The sequence below is a fragment of the Microtus oregoni genome, unplaced genomic scaffold (genome assembly GCF_018167655.1).
Source record: "Microtus oregoni isolate MIOR12 unplaced genomic scaffold, Mior012 000001F_ref0000356, whole genome shotgun sequence".
Lineage (NCBI taxonomy): Eukaryota > Metazoa > Chordata > Mammalia > Rodentia > Cricetidae > Microtus > Microtus oregoni.
In genome coordinates, this window is record NW_024543060.1 from 78,805,668 (window position 1) to 78,822,030 (window position 16,363).

At 35.3% G+C, this 16,363-nt stretch overlaps 1 protein-coding gene across 5 annotated transcripts in view; it reads right to left on the bottom strand.

The window, feature by feature from the left end:
- Positions 1–16,363, bottom strand: part of Mgat4c (MGAT4 family member C) — a 497,836-nt gene that overhangs the window by 126,320 nt on the left and 355,153 nt on the right. For 2 of the 5 annotated variants that reach the window (XM_041674809.1, XM_041674786.1), the window contains exon 1: positions 13,753–13,784. The exons of the other annotated variants lie outside the window; for them this stretch is intronic. The gene's annotated coding sequence lies outside the window, so the exon portion shown is untranslated. Of the gene's footprint in view, positions 1–13,752; positions 13,785–16,363 lie in introns of those variants that run through there. 5 annotated transcript variants of the gene reach the window in all.

The window sequence follows — 16,363 nt, forward strand, 5'->3', positions numbered from 1 at the left end:
TTCAAGTATTATGTTTAGCAATTTAGAGATACCATATACAGATTGCATTGATTGGCGTGTGCTAAAATGTATTGGAGAAAAGTAAAAATAAAGAAGGTAGATCCAAATAAACATTGATTTATATGTAGTTTTAAAAAAAATCAGGTCCCTCTCTTTGGAGTTTGGGAAACACTACAAAAGACAGGGAGGAAAGATTGTAGGAGTGAGAGTGGATGGGGGAAACCAGGGGAACCTGACCCACATAATCAAGTAAGCAGGGGTTATATGGGCTCAGATAAATGGAAGCTGCAAGAACCAGGCTTTTGGGATGTGTCTCTCACTCTTCTACCTGCTCTTGGGACACTTTCCCTCCTATTGGATTGCTTCTATTGGGCATTTGTCTTGTTTTATTGTATCTTGTTGTGTCTTGCTTGGTTGTTGTTTCTGGGAAGCCTGATCTTTTCTGCAGGCAAATGTAGGGAGAGTGGATCTGGGAGAGAGGGGAGGTGTGTGTGTGTGTGTGTGTGTGTGTGTGTGTGTGTGTGTGTATGTGTGTGTCTGTGTGTGTGTGTCTGTGTGTGTGTGGAGTGGGGCTTGGAGAAGTGGAGAAAATGGATACTGGGGTTGGGATATTATCAGAATGCACTGTATGAGAGGAAAAGAATCTAATTTTAATTGAAAAATGGAAAAGGTTCTGACTTTCCTCACTACTATGGACCTGCCTAATATTACATTTCCATCTCCTATTTGCTTTATTTAAGTGGTCCTTCTGGTTTTCTGTTGTCAACTGACTCATCCCTGAAGTTCTGATTGGCCAATGTAAACTCAAGCATATCTTCTAACCCAGTTTTATTTCTTTATAAGACTCTGCTTCCGCTCTCTGACACTACAAGGTCCACCTCAGGCTTTTTTTTTAAGCTTAACTCTGTGAACTCACGTCCAATATGCTACCAACTGCATTGTACAATATAAAAACATAGCTGCTCTGTGTCTGTAATGCTCTGAGCCATGTATCCTTGTCAATACTTGTCTTATAACTCAGTGTAATCACATTTTGTTTGGATGTTAATTGTCCTTCTCTGTTCTTTGTCTGCATCACCAAGAGCCTCCCCTTCATGGAGATCATCTGTACTGGCTGGGTACTCTTGTCCAATTTGACATTTTTTTTTATTGAGCTCTACGTTTTTCTCTGCTCCCCTCCTTACTTCTCCCCATCCCCTTTAACCCTCTTCCAAGGTCCCCATGCTCTCAATTTATTCAGGAGATCTTGTCTTGTTCTACTTCCCATGTAGATTAGATCTAAGTATGTCTCTCTTAGGATCCTCATTGTTGTCTTTGTTTTAAATATTTGCCCCATTATCTGATTTTTCTAATTAGACTTTTTCCCTCAGATATTTTTTGAAATGTTTCTGATGGTATAAATTCAGTCTCTCTCCTCTCTCTCTCTCTCTCCTCTCTCTCTCTCTCTCTCTCTCTCTCTCTCTCTCTCTCTCTCTCTCATCAAGTTAGGGTCAATATGACAAAGCATTATAAGCTGGAAACTGAAGCCCCAAACATGACTTATACTTCTAGAATGGGAGGAAGTATAAGATCATGGTACAGACTGATTCGATCTGGGGACCAATATTTTCCTGGTTGATAGAAACTTGCTTTTATATTATGACCTCAAAGCCAATGATAGCATGCGATTCTATGTTTTGTTTCAAGTACATCTATTCTACTCATATTGGATCTACATCTATGGCTTAATTACCTTCAGAAGGCCAATTTCTAAATATGATCAAACAAATATTTAGTTTACTGTAGGAACTTATTTTAATCAAATATCTACTGTCTAGAACAACATAAAATATATGAACATTTAGCAAAGTTGCTTTTATTTGAAACCAGGAACCTGAATCTGATGTTAGGCACACTGCAACATATCCTTCACTTGGAGATTCCTGTTTCAGTCTTTATAGCGTTCAAAAGGTGTTTATGACTCACTGATTGTCTTATTTTAAATAAATCACATTATATATTAGTTGTGAAGTAGACAATGTGTTCTATGATGATTATTTGATACGTAAGTTCTTCATACTATAAACTCTGGAACTCTCAGAGGGTAAATATATTTTAAATTAAAAGCAACCCATAGATTCGTGAGAATAATTTCTATTATCCTACCTATCATTCCTTCTGCCACAGGTAGTCTGTATTGCACTTTTTGTTCCCAAAACATTATAGCTTTCTGACAAATTTTCCACGTTATATTCATTTAGAGAAAAGCAATATTCTTTAGTAATAGATGGGGTATCTGTACATTTTATCTTGTTTAATAACATACACACATATACTCTTGCGATTATATTATACCATTAAAGTATTTCTTTAGGATTCTAATGTTAGTGTTACTTTTTATTTTGTGATAAATGATGCATAGGTTAGAAGTAAAGATTTTCAACATAATTCTGTGGCACTTGCTACATAGACATAATCAAAAGCACAGTCTAAAACTTGTGAACACAATTATAATCATTTTCTTTTTGTCTCATTCTCTTCTCTCTCAAACCCCCATCTCTGTGCACACATGTGCATGCCTGCGTGTGTGTATGCTTGTGTGTGTGTGTGTGTGTGAGAGAGAGAGAGAGAGAGAGAGAGAGAGAGAGAGAGGTGGAAATGTGTGTATTCCTTTGAAGAGAGCACGGGCACTACATCAGGCTGCAATGCAGATCACACAGAACTCCAAATGCATTTGAAAACCAGGTGTAGTGCTTTAGATGTGTCCCTTTGTGCAGATAAGAAAACCAAATTTACAAGCTTTTAAGCTAAACAATGAGCTTTAGTTAACCGAAAATCAAATTGAAACAGAGGTCTCAAGGCTAAATTAAATTTAATTATACTCTGTTCTCCATCAAAAGTGACAGATTTCTCTATTATATTTCCCTCACACTGAATGAAATTTTCAAGCCTCCTATTGTCACACTGTTGTATTGCTAGGACTTTCTCTTCATCTAAATTATACCTTTATATTTGTCTGAAGTTAAAGTTTGAATCACATCTTTGGGGTAATTATGGAACACCTCAGCAACCTGAAAGATGAATTATAATTCCTTTTAGTTCCTTCAGAAGTTTTTAAATTAAATATTAAATTTTAAGTTTCTCAAGCTTTATTATACTTGATCCTTTCTCACATCAAAGTTGTTATTCTTTATAAGCCTATATTTTTATGAGGTGCTTTGTTATCTAGAATTGGTTGTTTCATCTCACACTTTCTCTCATGGACATGGTAATGTCTGGCTTGAGTAAGATACAAATTATTCTGAGCAATAACCTGCCCAGTGCAACATCATAAACATTGAGATATTTTTTTTTCAGCCTTACAAAATGTAATTCTAAATATTTACTTACTCTGCAAGTTTTGAGGACACAATAAATTTTCAAACAAACTGAGTTTGGTGGGGGAAACAAGAAAGAATATAACGTATGTGTAATATGATAATGTATTTACACTATACACACACATATAATATTCTGCCCATAACTACTGCTGGTCTTCAAGCATAATGGAAGAAATGTATGTCCTGTTAGCTGAAAGGAAAGAAATATACGAAGTACCCTGTATGATGCAATTGGGTAATTTGGAATTTATTGGAAGGAAAGCTTCCTTCCATGCAAATGGAAATTTAAAGAAAAATTAAAAGCTGATGCTTCTCCTAGCAGAGCAGTAGCCTTAGGAGGACCTCAGATGTAACCCCATATTTCATGGCCAACAAAAGCAATTGTATGGCTTGAACAGGCCATTTGAAGAAGAGTTTCCAGGGAGATGTGTTTGCTGATGAGATTTCTACAAACTTCTTTGCTCTTTCCTTTTTTCTTTGCTCAACCTAGGCAGTTTGCTATTTCTGATCGAGTGAGTTATTTCTCCATGTTCTTAGACATCCATTTCATCTTTCTTCTCACTCTCCTATGATATGTTTTTTTGTGGTTTCTTGAGTAAGCATGAGAATAATTGAAAGCTTTTATTTTGCTGCCTTGCTCCACCTCAAGACATTCAGTTTCCAACTTACTGTAACAGTAGGCCGCATCTCTGTCCTCAATGTTCTTGCATAAACACACACACACACACACCCACATGTATATAATTTGAGACTCTCATACATCATGCATGCATGCAATGAAATATTATCATATACACATCACTTTTTCCCCTTCTAATTCCTCCTAGCTTCTTTTAATTTTCCCCTCCTCCTCTTCCTCCTCTTCCTCTACTTCCCTCTCCTCTTTCACTGCCTCCTCTTTCTTCTCGACTTTGTTTAGAATAACCTACTAACTCCAATTGGTGCCTCTCCTAATGTGCACCATGGTGGAGTCACCCATTAGATAACAGGAAACCACACAGTGACCACACCCTCAAAGACAGAAGTTTCTTTCTTCCCTAGTTGCTACAGGCTACCAACAGGTTCTCATTCATCTTTATATTTTTCATCAAAGATACTTTCTTCTTCATCTATTTCCCCTTTTATTAAAGCAGGATATTTTTCTTCCATAATTTATCCCAATTAATTTTTTCCCTCTCTACTCTTTCCAGTTCCTCCACTTCCCCTCGAATACCTTTCTGCTTTGCATTAAAAAAAAAAAAAGAAGTCTGCTTGTGAGGGAAAATAGTAAACCAAAATAAAATGAGATAAAACAAAAACTAACATAAGCAGAAGGAAAAGAGCCCAAAACCAGTCACCACAGTCTCTCACTGACCTATCACCATTCCTTTTGCTCTGGTCCCTTCTAATTCAGAGGCCTCCCCCATTTCAGCACGGTGCCTGGGCTATAGCTTGGATATACATGTCAAAAGTTTGGTACAACTGAGTTTGTCGAACTTTGTTGGAGTTAGGTCTAGAGAGTATGCTTTAAAACAGAATATTGAGGCTCCAGCCTCTCTCCAGAGTTTGCTGCCTAAGATTCTTAGAGGTAAGCAGCTTCTTTATACACATTTTTTTACATAGTTCTATGTAAGTAAAGGCCAGAAGATAATAGTATGAATTAACCATGGACTGAAACTTCACAAACTGTGAGCCAAAATCAATGTTTCTTTTCTTTTCAAGTTGCCTGAAATACTTTGGTATAGTAGCAGAAACCTAGCCATCACAGGTCAATTCAAGGATTATCTGAATGAACCTCACTTAGGAATTTAAATACATTTCATTCATTTTTTCCTGATCAAAGGGAACCTTGATTTTACATATCCTATTTTATTCTTATTTTCTTCATAACTAATGTCTTAATTTGATGAAATTACTTTATTGTTTTTCATATAGCTTGAATATAAAATACAAGAACAGTAGTTTTGTTTTTGGTACTGTGTCTTGCACAGAAACACTGCAAAAATATATTAAATCAGAATAATACAAGTATTATAAAGTGTAATCTTACAGAAAGATTGTTTGACACTTCAATGGGATATTGAAATGAAAAATAAACATGAGCATAAAATAAATGTTGGGATACAGTTGATGTTTTAGTACAGCCATATTCTAATAAAGCAATCAAAATTTATCAGCTCTTTCTTAGAGACATATTTAATGTACTTATTTTCATTTTCTTTACTAAATTCATTATTCTAATATAGCAGGACATACAGAAGGGACTTTTTGCTTGTAGCAGATAAAAAAATCATGGTATAAAGTATACGAGAAATAATAAGTAGACTTTTTCATGCCCATTACTCCTAATATTGTCTCCTCCTATTATTACAACTTCCCGACATAGGTGTGATGTATATATCTGAGAACATGTTGCTTCTCTTGTTGACAAGCCTCAGTGCTTAAATTAAGTCCTCAATACCATTAACTTCATCAGACAGGTACTACTGTCCTTATATTATAAGTATCTGCTGCTTAAGTCATTGGGCTTTTAAAACAAATTGGATTATTTCAAAGATTCATTCAAATATTAAATAGCAATATCAAAACTTAGTGTAAATAGTGAGATTGAATCCATATTTGAAATACTACATCCATTACTAAGATGCAAAGGGAGTAGAAGGCAAAGGGAGTCAAGAGATGTGTTGTTGGTGTTCATTCCAAATCCCGAAGCATAGCTGGTTGTGGTGCAAACGTTTGGTTGTCTAACTCTGGATATTGTGCCCTCATCTGCCATCAATAAAAAAAATTAAATTATTTTTGGTATTTTTTTTGCTTTTTTTCTTTATTATTTTTTTATTATTTTTTTTCTTTCTTTCTTTCTTTCTTTATTAAAGATTTCTGCCTCCTCCCCGCCACCGCCTCCCATTTCCCTCCCCCTCCCCCGATTAAGTCCCCCTCCCTCATCAGCTCCAAGAGCAATCAGGGTTCCCTGACCTATGGGAAGTCCAAGGACCACCCACCTCCATCCAGTCCTAGTAAGGTGAGCATCCAAACTGCCTAGGCTCCCCCAAAGCCATTTTCAATGTCTTCCAAATGTTCACACTTAGATTGTTTGAAACCACCATGAGCTCAGGAATCATTCTTTCAGACAATAACCTAGGCCTACTAATCAACGAGACTGATGCACGTGTGAACTCAACAGAGACATAGGCAGTGTGGATAGGGCCTGAAGAAGTCTGTACCACATGGGGACCTAGAGCTAAAAATGAAGTACGCACATGCCCCCATCCCTTCTCAGAAGCTTCTTCCAGGTGATAACCACTTGCAAATAAAAATTTGGTTTTCTTCAAGGGAGTGTCACTGGACAGACAAAGTACTCTTGGCGTAGGCTGCATGATCAACTGTAGCTGGCCAATAGTAAACAAACTAAAGGTATCTTTGGAGGTGCCATGTCTCAAATGTTACTTCAGGACTTTTTTCTTCTTTTTTAAAATTTTCTTATACTAATTTCATTATATCACATTATAATTATTTATTATTTTTCTCTCTGTTTTACCCTATTGGTCTTTTGAGTATTTATTATGGCTTCCAGATTAGTATTTTTATGGGATTCTTGAGTGTGTGAATGAATGGGCCCCTGAATCTTTGTTCCATCTATTTGTTTGTTTGTTTTGTTCTATTCCAATGTATAAGTGTTTTTTTTTCATTTTATTGTCCTCTCTTAGAAGCCTGTCTTATTTTTTTTCCATGTGAGATGTACGTATGCATCAGTTCCTTATTATCATGCTAGTGTGGGGACATGTTAAATAGTTTTCTCTTGGTTGTGCTCACCCATGTATTTCAGGACTTTCAGTCTCCAATGTGCATTCTAAGTTTATGTCTTTGTACATGAAGTATCTAATATAAATTCACAAATTCAAAAGCATTTGTATTTAATCATTGGGTTTGTCAAACCCGGAAACATTTCTATAGTAGTGTAATGTTTTAATCTATTCTCTCTCTCCAGTTTTGGGTCATATTCACCAGAAACTGCCCATGCCAAAGCTCTTGATACTCCACAAGCCTTAAAGCCTGAGTCAGGAAGACACAGCTGAAGGGCTTCCATGACTGATACACCTTGCCAAGGCTGAGATCCTCTCCACAGATGAGACAGCGTGAAGCTCCGAATTCAAGTAGCACTTAGGAGTGTGGGTGGAGAATGTCGTGCAGTTAACACCAGTGCCACTACACCCTTCTACATAGCAATGGTCCTTCAGTGAGATAGAACTCCCTTGCTTTCAACAAAATTCATAACAAAAGTTCCAAGAGGATATTGTTGATATTTCTGGTGATTTATACTGTGTAGATTCTTTATATATCCAATATGGCAGCTTTGCAATTATGCTTCAGATTTCAGTATTTTTACACACACTCTTACGCACACACATACATACACAAGAGAAGATTTTCTTTTTTATAATATTTTGGAAATTATAATGCCATTTCCCTATTTTTGCTCACTCAAATCCCCCATTATTTCCTCTTGTTCTCTCAAATTCCCAGATTCTTTTATCAATTGTTGCTACACACACGCTCTCCTGAAGAAAAAAGACCTGATCATTTTTTTTTTTACAATTTTACCTGCATGTATATGATCTAAAGACAGACCTTTACAACACATTTTCAACTTTTATTCCTTGTTAAATATGGTTACTATCATGGTATATTATCTTGAATTTCATTGCTTAATATAACTCTTCCTTCATTGACTCTATATTTGAAATTTGAATTCAATTCCTATGAGGTTATTTTAGAAATTCAGTATGTTGTATATCAAAGACTAGTTCTCTTGATGTGGAAACACAATTCTATCTGTTTAGTGGGGGAAGGGAAGCAGTTTAACAAATGTTTTGGGTTGTCTTTCTTGGTGGTATGAAGTCATATAACAATGTGGTTAGAAATATGGGGCTTGATCTTTTTTCTGTTTTGATTTAGAGTAGAGCTGCAAATGACAAGATTTTGAGCTGTGATTCTTTAATATTCCTAAAACGCCTCTCTTAGTGTGTAGAGCCATATTTTATTTCAGGAGAGCTTGTCCATGGCCTTGGTGTACAGCATGTTCAATCACACAGATATTTATTGAATTTCTCTCTGCATCAAACACAGTCTTAGACATTAGCATAAGAAGGATGAATGATGTATAATTCTTGCTTTGGGCCACTGTGTTTCACTTTCTTTTAGAAACTGCATGTTCAGATCCATCACTTCTTCCTATTGACTTTGCTACAGAGAATGAAAAAGAAATTTAATAGAAAAGGAGGATTACTCTAAAAGAATCAAATAAATGTTCCTCGGGAAAGATCATGTGACTAGGAAGAATGATAAAATTTACAAGAAGATCAGTCATCTTAAATTTTGTCTGCATGCAGACCTTGTAGTGAAGAGAGAAAATAACGGAACAATGTTCTCATCCGTTTCTTAATTGAGTCTAAATGCACATACAAATGACTTCTTTGTGTAAATACATATTTAAATTGTGGGCTATTTTTAATGAAGAAAAACTATTGGAACACAGAAGAGTTTCCAGAGGTTTTAACTGCTCAAGGGAAATACTTGGAAGTCTTTTTAGAGGCTCAGGGAAGCTAAGGAAGCTTCCCCTTTACAAGAATATCTGTATTACAACAAAGTGAACACCATATTATTACAAAATGATTCTCTATGTGTTAACCATAGAAATAAAATGCGTTTAAAATATATCATTTACGTCAATGCATCCTAATATTTCTCTTTAGGTTTATGAGATACACATTTAAAACAACAGCAATGATAAGAGAAAAATCTCATCCTGGCAGCAAGGCATAATTTCAACCCAATACTTACATATTCAACACAACTTGAAAAATTAATTCTTGTTAAGATCAGCGAAATCCAATTTAACAATCCTAGCCTGTGAAATGAAGAACTCCTCCAGGAGCCATTCTCCACAAGCTAGCAAATGTTATCAGGGATTATCAAAGTCATTCTCAAGAGAATGTGAACTTGGGGTTTCCAGTGTCCTGGGAGATCATGAAATGCATGCAGATTTGGAAAGAGATGATAATTAGCTTGATGCTTTTCCTTCATCTACGATAACCGATATTTCATATAAACTCTTTAGCATTTTGAATATTAATGTCTATAAAAATTGGAAAGCAAATGATTAATAAAATTATAAATAATAATTTTGCTAGAGCTCTTTCTTCTCTTGGTAAGCCACAGAGACATTATAACACAAATACAGCAATTTATATGACTTTGGAAATCAATGTTTCCAGCGACATAAATTTCAAGGGTTGGACTTAAAATATACTCTTTATATTGATGTAACAACATTTTAATCTAATATTTGTCAGTGCTATTGGGAATCAAATGTTACACTTATACTAAAATGAACCTGTGGCTATCTATTTAACACATTGGAATAATGTAAAAAGAATTAAACTATCTTTATGCACAAAATATGTGATACTAGCTCACCTTTCTAGACCTGGATGGAGGGGGAAGGACCTTGAATTTCCCACAGGGCAAGAAACCCCAACTGCTCTTAAGCTGGAGAGGGAGGGGGAGAGGGAGTGGGGGGGAGTGGGAGGGAAATGGGAGGAGGAGAGGAGGTGGAAATTTTTAATAAATAAAAAAAATGTGATACTAAATTATGCTAAATCTCAAGCAGAATTTGAGAACACTGAGTTCAAATGTTTGCTTAGTTTATAGTCTAAATTTATTCTGAATATATTTCAAATAAGCACACAGTAATTTATTTGTTAAGGCCCATGACATGTGTTATGTTGGAAATACAATGAAGTAATGAGCATTGTAAGATCTCACCCCAATAATTAAGTTTCTGCTTAGAAATGACAAAGGGAAACACTAGTTCACAAAGTTGAAAAATTCTTTGGGTATTATAAAGGACAAGAAGTTTTAAAGAATTGGGCTATCAGGGAAGATTGGAACAGGCATCAGGAGCATCACAGTAAGGTGCACGGGAAAGTAACTGAAGAATATTGTTTATGCGTTAAAATAAAGCTTTAGGCTCTGTAACCAAGGCATACTTATAAATAAGTTTTTAAAAAAGCATAATATAAAAAATTAAATTTGATTGCAGATCAACTTTTAATGCAAAAAGGACAAAATGATGCCATTTTTACGAGCAGAAAGGACTACTTACCACCTTCCAGCTCTGTTGTATTGAGTCTCGTACAGATTTGAGGAGAAGAGGACCATGATTCTCTAAGTTATTGGCATTGGAGCGCATTAGAAGGAGATCCACCAAGGAAGATACGCACTTGGCAGAGTTTAGTTCTATTCTAGAAGACTGACATTCTAAATATGTGCATTGAATGAATGGAAAAACATCAAAATTACCTGTTGGTAAGTGATTGTTTCCACCCACCAACTTTGTGAGCTCCGAAGTTTAGTATTACCTCTTAATTAACTGCTGTAAACACGTTGATATACTGGGAAATATTTAATGTTTTGGAGTGAACAGAAAACAGGAAAAATAATGAAGAGCACTACAATCTATATAAAAAGTGTAAAATGTCTTGACATTTGAAATAAAAAAAATGAAGTAAACAAGCTATCAAACATTTACAGGAAGCCAAATAGGTTTTGACCTTTTCAATTTCATCCGTCCTTTAGCTCAAAGCCATTATTAGCACTTACATTGCAATGTTTGCATAAGTAAAGTTTAGTTCAAATTGTTCAATTCAATTTTGTCTTTGGGAGCAAACACAATGTGCCCAGTGTACGTTGTCTAATTAAGTGGTATGAAATGAGAAAAGGGAAGCTGATGATGACAATGTGTCACTTGTTATTTTGATTAGGAAAGGAAGAGAAACACATGAAATATTGTGCTTTAATTTCTTTTGTGTGAATACTATACAAGGAAAATTCCTGATCAACACAACAGACATTCGCTTCTGTCCATTTGCAGGGAAAGCAAATGATTATTTTTATAATAATGGTTCCTCAGGTGGATAGTCAAGACAGGTCTGAAAATCTGACCTTTAACAGAGGACTATGTGCTTCTAATATTCCCTCTTTCTAACTTGCTTCCTAATTTATGAGCCAAGTGGGCAAAGCTATTTCCATTCCGTTGTAACCAATTCACCTTCTCTTACTGAAAGTTTCTAGGGTCATCAGCGAGATTGGACACATATTATACTTCATGTGGCAAAAGATTTGGTCAAGAAGAATTACATCTCCAAGATAAAACGCATATTGAAATTTCGGGTAATCAATAATCTGATAATCAATTATTTTAGAAAATTATAGAGATTATAGAGCTTATTTTTCACTAATTGTGGATTTCTAAAAGATTCAATGAAATATTTGTTTCAGAAATGTCATAGATGATAGTTTGTCCATATTAAAAAGAGAAAATTTCAGACAGAGCAATTTTTAAGCTAAAAAAGATAACGTATTCTGAGTTAAGATCTCTTAAAATAATTTGATTCTTTTGTGAATTCTAACACAGAGTCTAGCAGAATTCTTGTTTATATGTGTGTGTATGTATACACACACATATATGCATGCATGTATATATATGTGTGTGTGTGTGTGTGTGTGCATGTAACTACCCAGTGATTTTTTATTTTACATTTTTATTGATATTTATTGAGCTCTACATTTTTCTATGCTCCCCTCTCTGGCTCTCCTCTTCCCCCCTTCAACCCTCCCCCAAGGTCCCCATGCTCCCAATTTACTCAGGAGATCTTGTCTTTTTCTACTTTCTACTTCCCATGTAGATTAGATCTATGTAAGTCTCTCTTAGTGTCCGCATTGTTCTCTAAATTCTCTCAGATTGTGGTTTATAGGCTGGTTTTCTTTGCTTTATGTTTAAAAACTATTAAGAGTATACTCTATTAGAAATCAGGGCAGTAAAGCTTTAAAGAGGTTATGTAACATCTTAAAGTCTGCTGGCTTCCACATAATAGTATAGCTTGTCTGGTGATTTCTCTCTAAGGAAAAAACGTATATATTAAAAACCATTTTTGCTAACAAAATAATGGTCTTTTAACAGTGATTGATGAAGAAAAGGTTCACAAAATTACTCAAAAATTGTGCTCCAAGTATGCTAACATGCTTGCCTCTGGCTTTGGAAGGAAATGCAGTAGGCTGGAGAGCTCAAAGTGAGAGAGAACCAGTTTGTCTTCATTTATGACTTGTCTTTGTCATCTGTTCTTATATCATGTATTGTTTCTTTTTCTTGGACTTTAGGCTATCTCTTTTTCCATGTAAACAGGGCAAATTTTACTCACCATGGAATGTGTATTGATTGTTTTTTAAGCGGTGTTAAAATACTTGAGGAAAATTTTATTTTAGTTCAGGTCATAGGATGCAGTCCACCATGATGAAGGCAGGCGTGGAAGCTGGGCTAACGCAGTCTGTGTTGGCAGGGGCTTCTTAAATTGTACCAATAAGAAGCTGAAAGCTTGGATCACAGTCAGAGGTAGATATTGTCAAAGACTCCTAGTTTCCTAATTTTAAGATGTCAGCTATAATCTCAAAGGCTGTATAAACTTTCCAAAACACCACCTTCTCCAAACAGAGCCAGCCAGTGTTCAAACACATGAGCCTATGAAGTTCACTTTTAAACTAGAGCAGAAGGCTGTGTTGCGGATGAACTCATTTAAACTATATACATTTAACCTAATTCTTCAGTCTATGTTATTTTCTACTTGACATTTTAATCTAGTGAAAAAGAACCTTTTATAAAGTCTGGTCCCACGCTTATAGGTTATGGAATCAGTGAATATGTGTGTAGACATTTGTGATCACCAAAGAGGAAATTGTGAAAGAATTCACAGCTCAATAGAGGAGAAAATGACTTTCTAAAGTGAGCAAGTGAGGGTTTGCCTTGGAACGTCATCTTGTGTTGGTGCAGAACATTTGCGAGTGGCCACTGTGTCATGCTGGAATGCTCTTTGATGTGGTATGGGAAGAAAAACACTGTGATCCCATGTAGCAATATGAACACACGGACACCTGTAATATATGTGAAATGGTTAATAAATATTCAATCAGTTGTAGATTCTGCCAACGTGGGTAGGGATGCGATGACAAAATAATCACTGCCCAGTCAAGATAATACTCTGTTTTTGATGAATGGATAGAGGATTATTCGCATCACATATAGTTCAAATTTAAGAATTTTGATTATTGATGTGTATACTGATAAATGTGAAGTAGCCGTGCTTTTGAAATGAAAACTCAATCCTTAAGCATCTTAGAGTCAAGTCTGTGTTTGAAGGACTGAGTTACTCTACTGTCTCCCTGCTTTATTCAGGAAGCAGCTCAGAGCAGGATAGTGGGGCAAGCAGTTAGTACTCAAAGTGTTTAAGGTGAAACCTCTGTCTGCAAAGACACTGTGATGTCAGTGGCTCATGAAATTATTCCTAAATAACTTTATTACCAAGATTCCATAGGTGTGGTGCTTGATCGGTGATGATCTTGCTCTGTTTCGAGAATGGAACATTCAGTCTTCTGAGGAGTGAAGGTGCACAGCTGTGTTGCCTTGTTCTTGATGATTCCCAACACAATTCTTTTTTTTCCCTCTAGCTAAAGAGAAGGATGAATCTTTAAGAATGAAACTTAAAAAATACATGATCGTACTAATTTTGTATTTGATCTTTATGCATTAGGAATTCCATCTCTAAATATGTCAATCATGGATTTACTTATTTATAGTATAATATGCATGTGGGGGGATATGCATGGATGTACAAAAACTCCTACAGTTAAGAGATATCCATCTCCTGGAATTGAATTTACAGGGGATTGTGACTCATGTGATGTGGCTTCTACAAACCAAACTAGGGTCATCTTGTGGAGTAGTGCACTTCAAGTGCTGTGCCATCTCCCCAGCCCCTATTTTGTTATATATATATATATATATATATATGTATATATATATATATATATATGTATAACATATATATATATAATTTTGGAGAGATCAGCTAAGTTTACGTGATAAATTATTTTTCACATTTCTGTTTGAAATAAAAGTTTGTTTATATATATTTGAATATGAATTTATTCTAAATTTCAAAATTAATGACAGCTAAACAATAATTTCAGCCTACTACTTGAAGATTATGAGATTTATTTTGAATATATATATATAAACAATTAAAGGAAAATATAACTATTATTATTTTATATATATTAGTATGTTGCCTACATGAATGCATAAACACCAAATGTATTTATGGGTTCTGCAACAAGGGTTGCAGAAGAGGTTCTTGGAACTCCTGGAACTGAAGTGACACTGTTTTAAGCTACCATGTAAGTAATAAAACACAAACCTGGGCATCTGTAAGAGAACCAAATGTTCTTAACCACTGAGCCATTTCTCCAGCAATTTATTATACAAATATTACAATGAGTTAATTGCACTTATCTGAAATTGCACAATTAATCATTTTTATACTAAGCAACATCAATTTATTTTTAAAACATAATAAATTATGATATTATGGTAGCAATAGTAATAATACCAAAGAAAAAGTCTGAGCCAAAATAGTATGTATATAGATATATATGTGTGTGTATTAAAATGAATTCATATATATATAATGAATAATATGAATTCATTTTAATAAACTACCTTGTCCAGCTTTTTATTTAAAAATTCATGGAAGCTCTGTTGTAACAAAAAAATATAAAGTATATTGGAAAGTAGTGTGTTTAAATTGAGGTATTGCAAATGCAAAATGATCTAACTTCATTTTACATTGATAAGACCGGCACTTTGGGAAAGAAATTAGCAACAAAAAGCCCGAAGATGTGAATTACACTGCATACAATTGTAGCCTGGCCAAGATGAATATGCCTGGCTTTTAATCGTATCCTGTGGACGGCTGCTGGAGGATGGCTGTGCATCTCGCACTGCACTGTGCGCGCGCACACTTAGAGAAACCCTCCGTCAAGCTCAGGCACTCTGCTGAGTCAGCAGCCGGCTGTGGTCCGAGGATCATTCTAAATGCAAAGTAGATACCAATCAGTGTTGGGTAAACAGTGTGTGCAAGCATAAGTCCCAGTCTGCAGCGACAGTCTTTGAGTCCATCCTCAGAATGCCTGACAACTTGTGCGTCAATATAGCATTCTCGGGCATCACTAGTTGTCCCTTCTGTTTAACGGCCACACTCGCTCCCTTACGTTAGCTGCTCGAGTTTTGTCTTTTCTAGTTTACCTCTAATTCATTCCTAAACCAATTCTAATTGGTATTCTTCCCACAGCACCTGGCTGAAACTGCTTTTCCTCCAAATCACCAGTGACCTCCTTTTTACTAAAACCCATGGGCGTTTGTTCAAGTGTCTTACTCCTAAACATGAACCTAACATTACAATGGACAATTACAATTGCCTTCTCCTGTCTTGAAGAAAACATAGTTTTCTGTTAATTTTATTGTTCTCTTTTAGGAATTGCTTTGTCAGTATTTTTGCATCTTTTCAAATGATGTTTTTAAAAGACTTGGCCATTGCTGTTTTCTACAATAACACATACTTGCACACACACACACACACACACACACACACCCCAAAACTAAAACACACAAAACAAACAAACAAACAAAACACCATCCTGTGGGACTTTGTCATCCATTTCCCTTGGGTTATTTATATTCTCTTCCCAAGAGCAGTTTTTTTGTTGTTGTTGTTGGATGGTCCACACAAACTTCTGTTGTTTACCTCAGTCTGTTTGTGTATTATATATTAAGTATCACTTCATGTTTGCCTGGATATCTTTGACTGAGATGTTTTAGTACTTCACTGAGATCTAAAGATTGAAAGTACTTGGCACTGGAAATCATCACTCCCATAATAGAGTTATGCCCTGTTTTCAGAAGTTTACAATGTATTTCTTTTAAGTAGATACCTGTCTCCTTACTATAGAGTAATCATAAAGTGATTTCTGTATTTTATTGAGAATTTTATCAGTTAGCATACCGACTAAAACAAATAGGTATTATATAAATATTTGACATAATATTTAAAAAAATTCTAATAGCTACAAAAACC